Source organism: Dermacentor variabilis, chromosome 1 (assembly GCF_050947875.1).
Source record: "Dermacentor variabilis isolate Ectoservices chromosome 1, ASM5094787v1, whole genome shotgun sequence".
Lineage (NCBI taxonomy): Eukaryota > Metazoa > Arthropoda > Arachnida > Ixodida > Ixodidae > Dermacentor > Dermacentor variabilis.
The window spans coordinates 251,493,336-251,512,138 of record NC_134568.1 but is presented as its reverse complement, the minus strand read 5'-3'; the positions used below and the strand labels follow the sequence as shown (position 1 = coordinate 251,512,138).

The window sequence follows — 18,803 nt, the reverse complement described above, 5'->3', positions numbered from 1 at the left end:
CGCCGCTGCGTGACCTCCTTCTGGAAGAACCATTTGGCCAAAGATTTCCACCAGAGGGCAGACGGCCAACACATCGTGCGCAAAAGAAAGCAATGATCGAAGGAGGATCCGCGTGCGCGGTGGTCGTGCTGTGCCCGCACGAAGAGACCGTCGCTCCTCCTCGGCCTGAGCGATGCTGCAGGTTGTTCGGAGCCATCCCGCGACGTCTTGCCCGTTCGCGTTTCGCGCCTGCTTGCGCACGAGACTTCCCAGCCGGCAGAAAGAGCGACCGGCGAGCGGCGCAGGAACCGCCGGGACAGACCATTTGTAAAGTGGCTCATTTGAAGGCGATCGGTCACTGTCGTCTATTGAACCCTTGAGCGCTTCAACCGCAGCACACCTCCGAGCCGGGGGATGGCTCGAGTCCGACAAGGCTGGTAACAGACGGACCGTCGCTCGACGGTGTGCTGTACTGCGCTCGGCGAGGAGCCGCCGCGGGGCTGGGGCCTCGCGCTCAGAAATAACCCAGCATTGCACGGCGCGGTGGCTGCCGCTTCGCCGTGCTCTGCAGCAGTGCGTCTTTCTTTCGATGCTTCGCGTTTAGAAGTGTGTAGGATCGTCGACGCCGTTTTAGTTATCGCACCTCACCGTGCGAGCGCAGAAATCTTGTGATAGTATGTAGCTGCAATAATGCTAGTTTAGGAGAGTTTCAATACGCGCATGCGCCTGCCCAGCCTTTAGCGGTAATGGTTTCTTAATTTATCGATCTCATGCGCGTATGCCCCAAAACGCGAAACGCAAAAGAAAAAAAAAACGGAACGAGGTTTGTTTAAAGTAGGTGTAACCGGCCGCCTCCAGCTGCCACTCATATATTGCTGCATATTTATCGGGCGTGACAAAGGGAGTTCTACAGGGCCCTGATACAGCCCTTCGCCAACTCCTAAATAATGCCGCTCCACACTTAGGCCGCAGGCCAATCCTCTCTGACAAATAAACATTTATGAATTTATTCCACCTTTAGGTGACCGATGGCGCCTCAGTGGCTCCTTGGAAATGACGGAGGATTTGCTGCCTTGTTCTGCAACCAAGAAGTTCCATAATTTTTGTACACGTTCTGGTATGCCAGGTACTTTACTACTCGCCGACACTGACAATGTTCTCGAGAAACGTTCGAAGTAGTATGCCGACTGGAAACAACAAAATAGCACAACATGTTTGATTACGCTTTGTGGCAGGCCTCTTTCCTTAACGCTGGAAGTCACTTTTTATTTTTTAGATGGAGCAGCACGGGAAGGTAGGCTACGTCAGAACCGGCTGTGCCAAAATCCCAAATTTGTTACTCAAGCAACAATAAAAACGGAAGTTCTTATTTGCTGTTCTTCTTCTTCTTTATCTCTGGAGAGGTTGACATAACCTCGGCGCAAGGAATCAACGCAACATCTCAAATTTAGTATGGTTTTTAGTGCTAACAATAAGCTACAAGAAATGTGTCTCTCCGTCCCTGCTGTACTCGTAGGCATCCATGTGGAAATAAGGAATGCTACGCTGTGACACTTTAAGCGTATGTACTACATCGTAATGGCTCATCGCCATTACGATCACTTTTGTGACTGCGACGAGGCGTGTACTTAATCATCGTCATTTCCCTCTTCTGCTGAGCCCTCCCTCTCATTCTCTCTTCTCGACCATCACTATATTTTAACTGATACGGTATATTAAGCCCAAAATTCTTGCGGGTGGTTCAAATCAGAGCATGACTTCGGGCGACCCAGGGAGAACGAGATTGGTGTGCCAGGCAAGCCTGTGCTTTCAGGAAGGGGTGCGTTCTCTGGAGAGTGCGGCGGGTTGAGCGATGCGGAGCACTATATATAGTGCGGTCAGCGTTGCACTACGGATGAAACGGGCTACTCGGTGCCCCGAGGAGACGTAGATTCCCTTCCAAACATTTATGTGCAGACGTCCAGAAGATCCTTCGAAGAGAAATCTCGCGCCTTCGGCTTGCTTTTACTCGTAAAGTGCCATATATATATATATATATATATATATATATATATATATATATATATATATATATATATATATATATATATATATATAGTATGTGAACTTTTTGGGTGCCGTAACACGATGGTGCGTGAGCGCGGTCATGCGGTTTTATTTCACATTTCGAGGGCTTTCTCTAAACGCTGAAAAAATCACCACGCAGTATGTACGTTGCCACAAAAATTTGGATCGCTCGTTTCTGAACCGCCTCTACAACGTAACGAAATGCGCCGTACAAATATATATATATATATATATATATATATATATATATATATATATATATATATATATATATATATATATATATATATATATATATTTGAAGTGGCTGAATAAAGCTTTAGCAAGCTTGCAACACGCGCGACGAAATTTCGCAGTGAGGAAAGTAGCCAGAGCGCAACGGGCCGAGGCCTTGAGGATGAAGGAAGAGCAAGCCGAAGCACAAGAGGCCGAACATCGCCAATGGAAGGTCGACAGTGATGTAACGTACACATCTGATGAGAGCCACGAATAACGATATTACACGGATTAATACGTCTTCTGCTAACGGCACCATATACGTCATTCATTTTTGCTACCCGTGTAGGACAGTTTTTGCGGTAGATCGACCTTTTACTTCGGTGCACACAATTAATGCGTGAACGACTTTGCGCGATGTTCACGCTGGCTCCAAGTGCACAAGAAACCTGCCGAAAGGCGATGGGAAGCACGCGAATTGATGCAAGACGAATACGCGTGTAAGAAGCATGCACGCGATGTAGCATGTTCCCGTTAATCTTGGGAGTTATCCCGTACCAACCGCTACTGTTTCAATAGCATGTGCAATCAAAACTTCCTCGATGGCACGAATGTGAAAGGAAGATGTCTGATAGTCTGATATCTGAAATCACAGGGGGTTAGACAAGGGTACATGTGTTTACTTTCATCATTTGGTAATCGTAGTGACGATAGCTTTGTGATTATCGTGATATACACTGATTGGTTCTGTTACAACCTTAGACAGATTCTCGGTCAAAGTTAAATCTATATATACACGATAGTTGCCGAGTAGTTGAGTGACTTGGGCTGGTGTGGCACTTCTAACTAAACTCTTCTAGCACAAACTCGGTGAACCATTTCTTGTCTGGTTTTGAAAGGTCCACATTGAAGTCTGCAACGATGATCATATGGCTAGTGTCATGCACCCACACACATGTCACATGTCACACACACACACATATATATATATGCTCGCGATCAATGCAGTATGCTGCAACGGAATAAGAAGACGTTCGCCATAGGATCGGAGGATGGAGAGCGGCAGCCGGGCCATCGAATGACCGTGGCCTAAAAGGCGGAAGCCCGAAAAGAAGCAGCCTGGGAGCTGATGCGGGCTATTTGAAGACGACATGGCAAAGGATGCAGCAGCAGCTTGAAAAGAAGTGTACCGGGTAAGGAAAGCAGGTCGCGAGAAAATTCTGCACAACTGCCGTTCGTAGTAATTGAGTTAAGGGAATCAAAAGGTCACTGAAATATACCTATTTTCTTTTCTTTTTCCTCTCGCGCTTCCGCCATTGCGTCGCGCACTACCATTATCGCAGGGACCATGCGCTGGGAGAGACGAATGGCAGGAAATAAATGAAACCGGACGAAAAGAATCTTTACTGAAGGTTTTCCTTTTCTTCTTTTTCATCGCGTGCTTTCTTTTTATATAGCACGTTTAGTCCTAGTCACGTTAAAAGGCGGCGCTCTGACCGCGCAAGTACAAGTATGCTTTCGCAAGGCTTGGGTCCACCTGTAGCCAACACAGCCTCCTCTTTCTAAATTTACCTTCACAAAAGGCGTTTACAAAAAGAAAACAAGAAAAAACATAATAAGCGTGAAAGAAGAACCAAATGCATATCTAAGCAAACGCATATGTACGAAAATAGCTGCTAGCGGATTACGTCGGGTGCTGCTGCCGTTGTCGCAGTATTTGATACATCAAAGCCCTGAGGTAGACGCAGACGGGGATATCCAAGCATATGTCACTAGAGGTGGCACTTGTTTCAAGACAGCGCAAGGTGGCGCAAGGCGCGATGCCGTCCCATATCGAACAGCGTATCTGGGAGGCGAAAGCGTCCCGCCACCGTCATATATATCGCGGCGGTAAACTTGGTGAACAGCGGGTCGCGGCGCTATATCGATACATTATCGCAGCGTCTCACAGCTGAGGAGACGGGGCGATTGCCCGAGTCTCGCGAGCTTCCTTGCGCCATGGCTCACGTGCACCTGACCCAGTCGCCGAGGCTACGTTACACAAGTCACACATGCAGACCCGTCTCTCCAATGTGTTACTGCCGCAGCAAAACTTCAAGCTAGTTTGATGTATACAGTTAGTGGCATGTTTACGCGCGTACATTGTTTCGCGTTGTTCGGCGACCGCTTTTAGCCGCTAAAACATGGTTGCAAAGTTATCGCTCGGCGCATGACGCACCTACATGCATCCCAAATTTGGCGAAAGAGTCTTTTTCTAAGCGGACTACGCGTGCGACGCGAATAATGGTGTACGGTCTGGAACGTATACACGCGAGCACCAGCTATGACGCTGCAATGTGTGATGGGTACGCACAAATGGCCGACGCACTCGACCTCCTCGACCCACAGATCAGATTTCGCCAACCGACGACTCTGCTCGTCGCTGTCGCTGCGCTTTGAGTGTTACTTGTTTTTGTGGGCACAAGTTCACCGAATAGAGAGTTAGAGACTCACAGTTTTGGCACTAACTGGTTTTTTGCCGTCACTACATCCTTAATTAATTAATTAATATATGGGGTTTTACGTGCCAAAACCACTTTCTGATTATGAGGCACGCCGTAGTGGAGGACTCCGGAAATTTAGACCACCTGGGGTTCTTTAACGTGCACCTAAATCTAAGTACATGGGTGTTTTCGCATTTCGCCCCCATCGAAATGCGGCCGCCGTAGCCGGGATTCGATCCCGCGACCTCGTGCTCAGCAGCCTAACACCATAGCCACTGAGCAACCACGGCGGGTATCACTACATCCTGACAATATAGTATCTGTAGGGACATGTATAGTACAGTTGGGGACAATGATACAAGAGAAATAAAATCAAAGCAGAAAATCTGTATGGCTGCGCTTGAGGCAGAGCTTATATTTCGCTGTTCTCTGCAGCAAAGATCAAATCGCGCCCTGCTACGGAATTTATTTACGAAATTGCTTACTAATGTGTAGTTAACCTGCATGGATCAACTACTGAGATAGTATCCTGAGCGAGCTACTTTATATGTACCGTATATATATATATATATATATATATAAGGAAACCTGCTTGCCATCTCATTACCCCTACCGCAATGAAATGAATCCATCTATAGCCAGCATTAGTAGTCCTGAAGCATGCACCGTCATTCTGATTATAAATCTCATTAAGCTATGCCTAGAGCATGATAAAAATGACTAATGTCCATAATCATGTTGCCACGCATGTTTTACAAGGTGAAAGAAATCTCAGAGGTCTCTCCATGCTTCCTCTGAATTTAAAGGAGTGAAATTGTCAGGCGCAATGCTTGTAAAATATTTCCTTAACGCACAGGCCTTGAAACCTATGGCTGTCTAAAAATATTACGCAAGTTAAATGATTCATGTAGTGGAATAGATATGCTGATGCAATTTCGCTAAAAACACCATCAAATGCCCTTTTTTTTTTTTTTTTGAGGTGAGACAGTTACACTGCCCGTTGTCTTTCCCTTTCCTTAGTACAATAGATCACTACAAGTAGCCAGAATATTAACGATTAGAACCCGTATTCTTAAAGGTCGTAACGTACTGCCTATTTGCACAGCACACACACGCACACAAAAGAGAGAGAGGAAAAAAAAGTTGCTGACGACGTTTATTCTGGCTTATCTTGCACAATTGTTCTTGATTTTCTCATGTTTTATTGTTATTAGAAGACTGATTACGTTAGAACTGTCTGTCATATAGAAGGAAATTTGTGCAGTGCAGTTTCATTCTCATCGTGCTCATGCCCAGCATAGGATGGCCGGTGTAGCAACATAGGGCCACGCGGAGTCGGTGGTCGGAACCTCGGCGCATTTACTACCCAGATACTACGAACACAGGGGACCCAACGTATCGCTCCCAAAGACGCAAAGCAAAGGACAGCCCTGTGAGACAGCATGGTACTGCACAAAAAACTGCAGAGTTGCGTTCCCGAACGGGATATATATCTCCGCGTGCAGTTATTCTTTTCTGTTCATTCAGAAACTGGCAGCCATTTCGTCTAAAAGTTCGCAGAAACTTAGTGTCATTCGCGCACAAAGGACACAGTATCCTTTCCAAGAAATCAAAAAAGGGACACCGTCGCCGCCCTTGAGGTTGAGAAAACGGCCGCGCTTTCCATCTGCGGGTTGCCTAAATAAAACGGCATCCGTCCACAACGAATGTCGAATGTCTCGTGGACGCATCCATCGCGACGACTGACACAATGCGCCAGGCCCCGACAGGCGCCTGGGCCCCGGAGCCACCACGGTGCAGCTTTTCTTTGCGGCCGCCGCTCATTGTGGCCCGCCGCTCTAATGTCATTTCCCAGGAAACAGAAGGCAGGACAGGAATAAATCAACGTGGTTGCACAATGATGTTCCTCTTCGGGAGGGGTACGTCAGCTCATGTTCGCACAATGCGCAAACATCGCCGAGGAGGAGCGGGCGAGCTTTTCTTCAGCCGAGGGAGCGTCCTTCTGGCAGCGGCCGCCTAAAGCGACGCCGCCTACTGGCCGCCGGTGCTCTCGCTTTCCACGCGCCACGGGCAGCAACCTGGGCTCGCGGCGCTCCTCCGCTTATTGCGCTGTTCGGCTACACATGTCCGCGATCTCGCAAGTTCACTCCGTGCCGACAACTCGTCCAGGCTGGATGTTCTCTCTCTCTCTCTCTCTCTAGCTCCGGTGCTAGCACGACTCGGCGACGGAGCAGGAACAAAGGACCGCCTGCAGACGTACACGGGTCCTGGCGATGCGCGCGTGGAGCGCGACAAAGCACGTGCAATCCATCCACGTGGGTGCCCCTTTATGCGCGATTGACACGCCGAAGGGGGCGCCCGCTACTGCGGCGGGGGGAGGCGTTCCCCGCGGCTTGCCCTCCTCTTCCCGGAGTCTCGGAGGAAACCTCGACACTCGTGTGGCACAAAGACGAGCCGTGTACAACTCAAAATAAACACAGCCGCTTTCTCCCCCATCCCTCCGGGCTGCCGCCGCTTCTGGCCCGGAGGGTCGTCGCGACGACACAACAACAACAACCAGCGGAAGTGACAAAGAGGCCTACGCGGGATGACGTCCGTCGCGGCAGTCTTCCCACATAAGTCATCTCTTTTGAGCTGGGCTGTCGGTGTGCACCCAAGTCGCCTAACGCCGGGCGCAACCCGAGTCCCCCGGACGGTGCTGGGCGATTCCGCCACGGCTCGGGAGACTGGCGCGCTCCGATGACCGCAGTGAACGCATCAGCCGCCAGCCGGACCGATGCAGCACGAATTCTCCGGCCGGCATGCGGATAGAAGAAGCAGGATACAAGCTTATTGAGCTGGAAGTTGGCGGGGCAAGTCCGGAGTTAGGCAGCACTGGTTAGTAAATCAAGAGCAGTCCCGACACGGCATGTCATAATCAAGATGCAAGCAGGAGCAGGGCGACATCGCCAAAGGTGCTTATCACAGCAAAACGAGGAAGCCTTCTAGCATACGCAGTGTCAAGGTTGAAACGTAATGATTGCGAAGGCTCCTCCGCACATGCCCGTTTGCACGGGCTGATGGCGCGCGTCCACCTAGACTTGTGCCATATACACTGCCTTTGCGACCCCGCGTCTTCGAAAAGCCTCACGTACAGGGGCCGAGCGAATGGCGAATTTCGAAGAGGGGCCCTGAGCGAGACGAGGTCGGTCCCATCTCTCGGCGGCGGGCGCTCGCGTCGACGGAGAGCGCTCGTCACGTCGAGGCGAAACGCGAGCCGAGGGCTAAAGGTGGCAAAAAATGGGCGAGGAAGGCGTCGGCGCAGCTGCGGCGCCCAGCAAAGCCCGGCGGCAGCAGCAGCAGCAGCAGCAGCAGCCAGAAGTCGTGCGGCTGAGTCGGCCGACAGCGCGTTGTTGCTGGCGGTAATTAAGCGGACGCCTGAGTGGCAGCTCGCAGGCGCGTCTCTGATGTGTCGCAGTTGCGGCGCGTCACGTCATGCGGCACCGCGGCCGACAAGTCGCGCAGAGCGCGTAATGGAGCTCTCTCCCTGCGGGGCACGGTGGGCTGCGAAGGTCAACCGCGCTGCCGAGGTTCGCTTTCAATCAGGCCCCCTCCCGGCCGAGCTGTCTTTAAATAACAGGTGCACGGCGTGACGTGCGCTTGATTTATTGCCCTTAACGCAGCGCTCGGCGGAGAACGCAACCAACCAGGGCGGAGAGCCATTGTATCTTGGACCGTGATTTATTATGCAGTTATTCACGCTGCGCACCGCGACGGCCGCGCCGCCGCTCTCTGAGCTGCCATCGGCAAGGGTCGTCCTATCGCTGCCAGTCGTTCACCGCGTATCAGATAACGGCCTCGAACGGGACCCTTATTTATGGAAGCTGCGTGTCCAGGAAACCTGCATGCATGCCTCGATCACGCCGGCGTCTTTGCGCGGCATTCCTTCAGGGCCCCGCATGAAACGTCCCTCCGATCCATCAACGCGCGCCTCCCCAGGACCGAGCTGTATGGGCAGTGACTACGGGCGCGGCTGCTATGCGGCCCGGCACGGCGCACTGCTGAGCCCATTGAGGCTGCCGACAACCCGTGTCGCTACGTGCTCCGGTCAGAGCAGAAAGCGCATATTCTGCAGTAAGCACACGTAATAATCAACCAGAAGTCAGTCATACATTACCGTGTCAATGTAGCTGTACACTGCTAATGGCCTTTAAGCTCAAGTGTCGTCAGGAATTATCGATGAGAACAAACAGAAGTGCCTAGACAGGTACTTAGATCCGAAAGTACAGCAGATTAGGAATTTTCAGAAAACCTATGCTGCCTGCATTTGACTCCACATCACAAGAGTGCTGTTGTGAAAATAAGGCACTATGGTTGTCCTAATATTCTTAACTTACATGTTTCCTAATTTTTCTCCTTTGCGTTTCCTTTTTGCAGAAATTACATAGCAAGGCAAGCTACTGCAAAACGATGGCCAGGTGTTGTCTTCTTGTCGAAAGGTTGTCTCCACGTTTTCCTTTATTGCCCACTTTGATCAGTTCAAGTGTTCATTTTCCTGTGGCCTTTATAGTCTTTTTTAAGCAAGTACAATGTAATTTATGAACTGTAACGCATTAGGGCGACCACACAACCCCTATACCAATATTAGCAGGTGGTGCAACTCAGAGCAGTTAGCACTCCGAACACCAGCAGCAGCAGCAGTACACAGGGTGTTCCAGCGAACTTTCAAATTTTTTTGAGAATTACCTGTGGCAGGTAGCCCAATTCTAGTCCATGAACTGGTCCACTAGATGAGGAAGACATTCCTGGCAAAAAAAAAAAGAAATGCATAATCGACCAATTTACATTAATTCACTAATTAAGTTCTTAAGTAAGGACCTTAAGGCACATTTTGAAATTTACAAATTCTAGAAGGTGCGACTGCAAGGCACATGCACTTGAAGACAAGAATTGCGTGGATGACACCATTTACGAGACACGCGCCGTCAAACTTGCGATGATAATTCACTGTCGTTCCATTGTTTTCTTAACAAAACGTCGTTGTATGCATTGAACCACAAAAATAACTGGAATGTGAATGCACTTTTCCGCAAAGTTTGGGAATTAATATCTCGAAACTGGTGTCATCGTGGGAATTCGTTTCAAGTGGATCCGCCTTGCGAACTCCTCGGCTAGAATTTGTAAATTCCAATATGTGTCATAACGTAGGTAGTTAAAAACCTAATGAGCGAATTTTTGGTAATTTGTCGATCATGCGTTTCAATTTTCTTTTTGTCCGCCTCATTGAGTAGACCAGCTCAAGGACCAGAACTGTGCTATCTTCCACAGACAGTCCTAAAGAAAAATTTGAAAGTTTTCGCTCAAACACGCGGCATACCAGTTGCTGAATTACCGTTTGGTTCTCTCGTGACAGCTCCTATTCAAAAATGCAAAAAACGTTGACAGGCAGCGACAAATTCAGCTTAACTTTCTTGTTAACGCGAGGGCACGCCGTCTGGAATCGTCTTTCACTCCCGCCGCTGTTTCTCAGTGACCGTTTCCGATTCGGTGCAAAGAAACCGAGGTCTTGTAATCAAGAGCCGAGGCACGTCAATAAAGCTAACGTTGGATAAGCGTGCCGAGCCGGCCTGAACATAAAAAAAAAAGATGGTATGTAAACATCAGAGGATCAAAGGCGAGGAAATAAAATCAGAAAGGTATCACCCATATGTGGAAAAGAAATGCCCAAAAATGACATTGCTCAAATTGTTTAAGAAATGGAAGAAAAGAGGGCACAAGAAGATCTTGGCAGCCGACATTTTTGACAGTGTCTCCATTTCTGCGTCACTAAAACAGACAGGCCGCTGTTGCTGTCTTTATATTTCTCGTCTGATTGTTTTCTCCTTCTTCGTCTTTTTTTAAATCCTTCTTCCTTTTAGCCTTTGCTGTCGTCGTTGTGAACCCTCGCACAAGCAAAAGGGCGAGTAGTGAGGGGGGCGACGGTGACGTCGACGAGCGTCAAAACGAGTGAGGCAAAAAAAAAAAAAGTATGATAGTTTCGCGGCAGTCGTCCTCCGGTCGTTCGTTATTATAATTACGAACATTACAGGGAAACGTCGTGATCCGAGGAGTGCATTTAAAAAGAGAAACAGGCGGGCGGCGGCGGCACACGCACGCACAGAAAGGAAACTCGCCAGAAGCGGAGAAGAGTCGGAGAGAGCCACGTGCCAAAAGACGTGAACGAAGCGACGTATAAAGATTTTTCTGACGCGCGTCCGGATGTCCTGGCCGTCGCTTTTGTTTGTGCGGCGCGCCATGCCGTTACCGGTTCGTTTGTGGTGCCGACTTCTGTCGTCTTCATTTCGATTTGGCGCGGCCCACGCTCCTCCACCCCACCGCCCCCTTTCGTCTCGCATTTTCCGGTCTCGCTTTATTTTTTTTCACCCTGATTATTGCTTTCTGCTAATTCTATATTTTTTCTTTTGTTCTTATTTATATTATTTGTTTTTTTTTGCGATTTGCGAGTACGTGGGGGACGTGGAAGACGGCAGGATGTGAAAAGGACATCAAGATGAAGGCGTAACTGCGAGGGCCGGAGCGTAATTCGCGTAAAGTGTTTGACGGGCTCCTTTTGAAGTTTGAAAGGCCAAGGGAGCTTTTCTTAATTAAAAATACTCTTCCAGGAGTCGTTCCTTGGAATTTGTGCTTCTTCTATTTCACCCCGTTTCTTCTCTCGGGGCTGTCTGGTATACCGGGGCGCTGGTAGGCTGCCTTCAGTCGAGGAGGGGTCGGCTGTCTTCGAAAAAAAAAAAAAGGGTTTAGGGTTATGCTCCTCCGCGTGCTGAGTGTCAATCGCGGGACTGTGATCTGGCCTGGCAGACGACTCCGAGCAGGATGGAAGCCGGCAGTGTCGGCCGTGCGGGTCGACTACGGCAGTGGGTGCGCTGTTGGCAAACGAGCTGGCTTGTCTGGTGGCCTATACACTCGTGCGTCCTTCTCTAGCGTCCCCCATTTGAAGTGCATACTTGAGGGTGACCTACTACTGAAAGGCGCATAGATAAGTATCACTTTGCCTCACTCCTTACTGGGTCAGTGCCGTGTTCAAAGAGGAAGCTCAGGTGTACCTGCTTGTCTCCTGCTTTGCTACGTTGAGAAAAAAATACCAGCAGGTCCAGCGCCCATTGTGTGAGTTTACATGTAGCCAAGCGTTCTATCAATACATACAGGGTGCCGAAACCTGCGTTAGTCTCTGTGTAATTGCAATTTCAGTTCAAGGCCATACCGAAGACCCTCACCCCGTTCAAGACCCTCACCCCGTTCAAACGCAGTCTATTTGCATCTGCTCGGGAGCACGTGCATGTGCTCTTGCGCGCCCTTGGTCTGCGACGTGGGCTGCGGGGACCGTCTCGACGAGCTAGCTGGGGTTGGCACGACAGCAGTGCAGGTGCGAGTGTGGCCTAATGGTTCGGTTATCGGGCTGCGGTGCTGGAGGACCTATGCTCCATCCTACCATCGGGAACGTAATTAACTTATTTTTTTTTTTAAGTATGAGTTTTTCAGCACGACTGCAGCAGCACTCAGCAGCCATGAGCAGGGAAGATCACGAAGGTTCGCAAAGAAAGCTTCACGTTAAAACACTTAGGAAGTTGTGCGTCCGTTTACGTGATGTTTCTTACCGTGCGTTGTGGTCTCAGAAAAGGAAGTAGTGAAATGAAACCCTTGGAAGTGTGCAGTTGACGTTATCGAAAACAAGTAGTCGACTGGGCATCACATTCATGAGTCATTAAAGAGATTTCTTCTTTATATATATATATATATATATATATATATATATATATATATATATACACGGAGAGAGAGAGAGGAGGGAGGGGGAGAGAGAGAACTGAGGGGCCCGCTATTTAATGGTGAAATTATTAGAAGCCAACAAACAATGAAACAATGAACCTAAAGAAAGCATAGGGTAAATTATCGGTAGTTCTTAATTGAAGTCAAGAAATCATAAACGAATGACAATGAAAGTGCATGAAAAAAAAAGTGGCCGCAGATGGGCCACAGATGGACAAGGCCACTATATTTCAAAGGAACGCCTGCAGCCTCCGCCGTCGTCACTCCGACTTCAAACAATTTGTACTCAAGCAGCCCCTTCCGGTGATCGCTATCCGGGTCCCGTGTGCGCACCGGCATTAGCCTTTCTGAATATACCATCATACTCTCAACGAAAGGAACGGATATCAGCAGGGTTCTCTTGGCTGTTCGCAATGATTTAACTTTCATCGCTCATACCATACCAGCCGATGCATCCAACTAGTATGCTGCAATGAAAGTGAAATGGACAATTTGACCTTTACGGTGATTGCGGCGTACATGCCACCTCGGGCTACATCTGATGTGGATAGGCTGCAGGACATAATAGATGGAACACCTGGACCGCACATACTAACCGGGGACTTATACGCGCATCACTCCGCCTGGAGTGGTAGGAGGTCCTCAGTTCGCGGTCGACGGCTTTTTGACATAGCACATCGAAATAACCTGGCAATTCTTACTGACGGGCATGTAATCTTTTTCAAGAATTACCAATCTAGGCCACTCGACGTCACCATGATCTCCGCGCACCTCATGCCTATGGCGACCTGGTCCGCAAACATCGAAAGTCATGGCAGTGACCTCGTACCAACCTACATCTCTTTGGGCTGTCCTACAAGGCACACATAATGAAGGGCGGTTAATTGCACTAACTAGGATATATACAACGCTACAATCGAGGAGTCAGACCTATCTGAATTGGCGTACAAGGAGTTTGCTGGTGCGCTAAATTGAGCAGAACAAAGCAGCACTAAACATCTGAAACCACCCCGAACTCATTCAACGGCTGACGTGAAGTATCAGAGACTCCGGGCAATGCGCCGTAAAGCTGAGAGGCGTGCTCGTAGGGCACTATCTGTAGGTGACTGACATTCGCGACGCTAGGCGAATGCAAAGGCATATCCAACGTCACCTGGACAAGCTAGACAAGAGGCCAATGGCGGACCTTCGGTTCCAAACTTGACCCCAGAAAACCACTGTCAAGAATATGGAGCACTGTGTGCAGCCTGAAAGCTGACTCAACTGCATCCTTTCAGTTCTATTGCACTATCCCGTAACAACAACAAGCTGGACGTGGCGGCGACTTTCTGCTCCAAGATCACTGCTGCAGCGACGCTTGAAACTTTGCCCCGAGCGGCACAGGAGGTTTCAGTGACAGCGGCCGCTATTGAAGCAGACGAACCTTTTTCAATCACGGAGCTACTTGGCGCGTTGACATTGGCGAACAAGACATCATCTCTTGGTCCTGAGTGCGTCAGCTACGCCGAGTTGACACACTTAGGCGACAAGACAAAGAAGTTCCTACTTACCATATTCAATGTCACCTGTGAAAGTGACCGTCTTGAACCTTGCTCGAAACGAGCTCGTGTTCTCCCTGTCCTCAAGTCTGGCAAGTCTCCAACAGAGGTAAGCTCCTATCATCCGATTGCTCTTCTTAGTTGCGTGGGAAAGCTTATGGAGAAGGTGGTATTGACGAGCCTGGACTGGTTGCTAATGGACATGAATGTCTACCCTTCGCAAATGCAAAGGTTCAGAAAAGGCCGCAGCATCATAGACAACGTGATCAGCCGATGTCTATACGCTGGCTAAAATCTCTGCCTTCAATTAAGGGGTTGTCTCTCTCTCTCTCTCTCTTGTCAACTGCGTAAAGCCCAACAAAGCTGCACGCAACATCACTATTGGCGTATTCCTCGGCATCAATGGAGCGTTCGATAACGTGACTCAGGAGGCTATTTTGTACGCTCTGAAGTACGTTGGAGTTGGTGGTCGTATGTACCACTGGATCTCAGACTACCTCACAGATCGGTCAGTCTACATGTCCACAAAAGAAGGTGACACAGCTCCGCACACAGTATATCGAAGAGTTCCCCAGGGCGGTATTTTAAGGTCGAGCTTATTTAGCATGTCTCTTATTGGATTGGAGAAGTGCATTCCCAGGTCGGTTGAAATCTCTTTATATGCAGATGACATATGCATCTGGAACTGTGGTCACCACAAATGTGTGCTACGAGCAATATTGCAGAAAGCTATCAATTCTGTTTAACATTTTCTATTTGCACGAGGTCTAACGATGTCACGTGAAAAAATGTGCCGCCATTGCTTTCACTAGGCGTGATGTCCCGCGCCACACGTCAAAGGTTGCACACTCTCCCATTCGGTACGTGTCAAGTGGCAAGTTTCTCGATGTGATAACCGACAGAGTAATGACGTGGACGCCCCATATTCGAATACTTAAAGAAAAAACTGGGTCATACGCGAGAATCTTCCGTATGCTATCAAGCAACACTGGGGGCTGCTCCGTAAATTCTCTGCTACGCATGTATACGGCTCCTTGTGGAGGTCTCGTGCGATACAGCCTTCCTGTGCTGCAGGGCATTTCCCAAACCAACATAAAACTCACATCTACGTAAGCAAAAGTCCTGAGGGTGTGTCTCGGCCTACAGAAAAACTCATCAAGGATGCGAACCCTTGCAAAAAGCAGACACCTATTGGTTCCAGTGCTTCTGCAGCAGGAGTATCTTCGAGTACAGATGCGTTTTGCCGCCTGAGTGCCGGGTCATCCGCTTGCTCCAGACAGCGGTCCTGCGGGGTGGAGCTCGGTCTCGCTGAATTATCAAAGCCTTTATGCCGATGGAACCACCGTGGAAAATTTCTTCGTAGTCCATTGTCAATTGCGTGCCAGCGCTGGACTCATAGTCCAGCGCTGACATATTTAGCTCTACAGCATGTTAACACCAGCTACAGGGCTCACCGTCATATTTACGCTGAATGGCTCCGTTACGTCCACATCATCTGCCATTGGTGCGTAGATTCCGTCTGCGACTGTTACCATCTCTGCCACTCTCAGCCACCGCACTTCAATTACAGCCACTGAACTAGCTGCACTGCGGGCAGCTTTTATTTACATCATCGACCAGACAGCTGAGTCTTGGGCCATCTACACCGACTCAAGAGCGGTCCTGCAGCACCTGAAGTCCCCACGCATGCAGGAACAACTCGCAATGGACATCAGACGCCTATGCAATAAAGCCTGCGAATTGCCTCACAGCATTGTGCTGCAGTGGTTACCAGCCCACTGCGGACTACAACGCAATGTCCAGGCTGACCATGCTGCCATAGCTGGACACGACATTCCGAGAGAAATTGCCCAGATACCTTTCTCGAGAAAAGACGCGGCGACACACACATCTGCGCACGCTTGGCGTCTCCAACGATCCCTCTAGACAGATGCTAGCTACCAGTACGGACCCCTATACAAAATAGATCCATCGTGCGTCTATTACATGCCGCGAGGCTTCAATACACAAGACCAAGTATGCTTTCACCGCGTAAGGCTCAACGTGGCCTACACAAACTACTTCAGGTGTAAGATTCAACTCACAGATCCGCGTGTGTGTGTGCCGTAAAGTGCTTATCACTGTATATATCCTGATTGTCATCCAGCACCTGGAGGAGCATGTCAGGCGAACAGCCAGGCTAACATCTCCAGCATACCATTAAAGCTTGTTTCTCTCTCTTCTCTGTTCATCCATTTATGATTTCTTTACTACTATTAAGAACTACACATACTTTACTAATTTCTCTATGCTGTCCTTCGTGTGATTTTATGATATATATATATATATATATATATATATATATATATATATATATATATATATATATATATATATATATATATAACAGCCCGGAACTGCGCGGGTGCTGCATAGCCCACCTGCGAAGCAACTATATTATAGCAGTGCTAGACATGCTCGCGAATGCCCCTCGTCAGAGATCATTTACAGGCTTATCAGCGCTTTGCAAAGCGATAACTGTCCGAACTGGTAAACGGACGGACAGTATCCAGACCTCAAAAGTGCAGAGCGGAGGCATCGTTGGACAGTGCTGTGTTCTCATTCGGCTGTATCGCAGAACCGGGTCGTAATCAAAGCGGTAAGCCAGACGACTGAAGTAATGATATATATGTTCATAAAGAAAAGGTAAAATAAAAGGCCTAATGGGCAGCACGTGAAACGTTCGCGTGTATTGCAACGAAAAGCCGGTGAGACTGACCAGCTGCGTATGATTGGCCAAAAGGCTAGGCTCATCGTCGTAGGAGAGAACGTATGCGAATCAAATTAGGCCTCGGCGCATTAAAAGAAGGAGCTTAATTGTCAGTTTATTTTCTCGGCGGCAGCAGATAAGTGACTCTCGCGCTTCAGCGCTTTCGAAGCGCATTTCGTGGCTCGCGCTGTGGCAACGACAACAAGCGCGCTGCGCGTTTCCGCAGTGGTGGCACTGAAGATGTCCAGCACTCTCGCCGAGCAGCGGCGTTTCGGTACAGGGGCGAAAAAGACTCGCATGTAAAGTGCAGTTCCGAGGCAGTCGTTAAAGCTCGGATGCGCGAAATGATGTATAAGCGCAGAGTGGTTCGGCAGAGTTACCGACTAATTCGGGCAACGCGAGCTCGCACGCTCAATTTAGTTAGTATTCGCTACGTAACATGTATGTGCCTTTTAGAGCGAACAGCTTTCTTTCGCTCTTTACCCTCTTTTTGGCGGCGCTCAGTGATGGTGGTTGGACTTTTACTGTCGGTACAGAGGCGCACATGCAAAGGTAGCGCGTTCAGCCTCGAACGCGAGCGAATTCGAACGCTTCTACGACGACTCGCTCGGGAGCTCCAAAATTCTTCGTCATACCGGTCACTTTGCTGTGGAGCTCGTGCAGGCTAAAGAAGTTCAACGAAAGAAAAACCTCAATTTAACATGAATGCAAGTAAGAACTGTGAAGTCACTGTTCTGTTTCTTTTTCTTTATTTTTTTTTTTTTTTTTTTGACAGGGGGGGGGGGGGTGCACTTCGCCTGATCGAATTCGCAGTCGCGGTGCCGCAACTGCCAAAGTCAGTGGCGACACCGTGACATGGTGTTCATTGTAATGCCAGAAATCTGCCGTCGAGGATGTTTAAAACTTCTTCGTTGTAGTGGTCTTCGCTGTAGAGGCGTACACAGTAAATATGAAAGAAATTCGGCCGGTACGTAACCAAGTCTTCATTATACTGGTCAATGCGCTGTAGAGGTGCGAGTTCGTTGTTCGACTGCATTATAGCTCTTTTAAACGCTCGTGTTGCCGCGCGAGCTTCGAGGCGTCTGAAGCTTTAGTGGTTATGTTGGTGCGCCGGGGAAAGACAGCGTAGCTCTTCTCCCCCATCTGGCTCCCCCCTGTGGCAGCTACGGGAGAAGGGTCGGGCAGCCAGAAACGAGGGTGAATAGCCGCCTTCCACGCAAGTACTCCCGTAGATGGCGACAGCACACATATGACAAATCGGCTTATATGTATAGCCACCTACACTACCCCTACAAATGTTCTGATTAACAGCTCTGTTCTCTACGGGATTTCGCCATGAAACAACAAACGCAACCTAAATATCCTCATTGCGATAAATATACGCCTTTAAGCGCATCGTTCCTTTCATAAAGCGAACAGCTTTCTAAAAGCTTTCAGCTATTCGCTTGCATTAAGAATTATCGACGATGGTTTCTACGCACTTTTCATGCTTCGCGCAGTCAATGGGCCGAGTCGCGCTTGCTTGGTTTGGTTTAGTTTCCCTTTACTGATGGCGTATACTGACTGCGTGGGATTGGACAAGATTTGGATAAAAATAGAAGAGAAAAACATTTAGTCCTGGCTAAAAAACTACGGAAATATTTGGAAAACAATCAAGGAAATGTATATAACGCAATGTACAACTTAGCAAGGAAATGCCGTGCAACGATTAGAAATTCCTCAATGGCAGAGCAAACATCTTTATGAAAGCGTCCCGACAGAAGAGGCTGCCACAGAATGAATGTCAGGAATGAAAAAAATCAATCGAAGTCGTCGAAATGGTACTTTTAAAACGTTTTTCCTTAAATGTGAGAAAAGACGACAGAGTAAGAAAAAAAAAGTTCAATTGTCTCAACGTCTCCACTGATTGGGCTCAGGGGAAAGTGCAATACAGCAGCCCTATGGCGAGAAAAGTTCAAAGAAAGT

General features: G+C 48.8%; 1 long non-coding RNA gene across 1 annotated transcript in view; it reads left to right on the top strand.

Moving 5' to 3' along the window:
• The first annotated feature begins 8,823 nt into the window (after positions 1-8,823).
• LOC142573270 (uncharacterized) overlaps positions 8,824-18,803 on the top strand; it is a 29,688-nt gene continuing 19,708 nt past the window's right edge. Inside the window, exons 1-2 of the long non-coding RNA XR_012826277.1 lie at positions 8,824-8,858; positions 9,162-9,223. This is a non-coding gene — a long non-coding RNA (uncharacterized LOC142573270). The remainder of the gene's footprint in view (positions 8,859-9,161; positions 9,224-18,803) is intronic.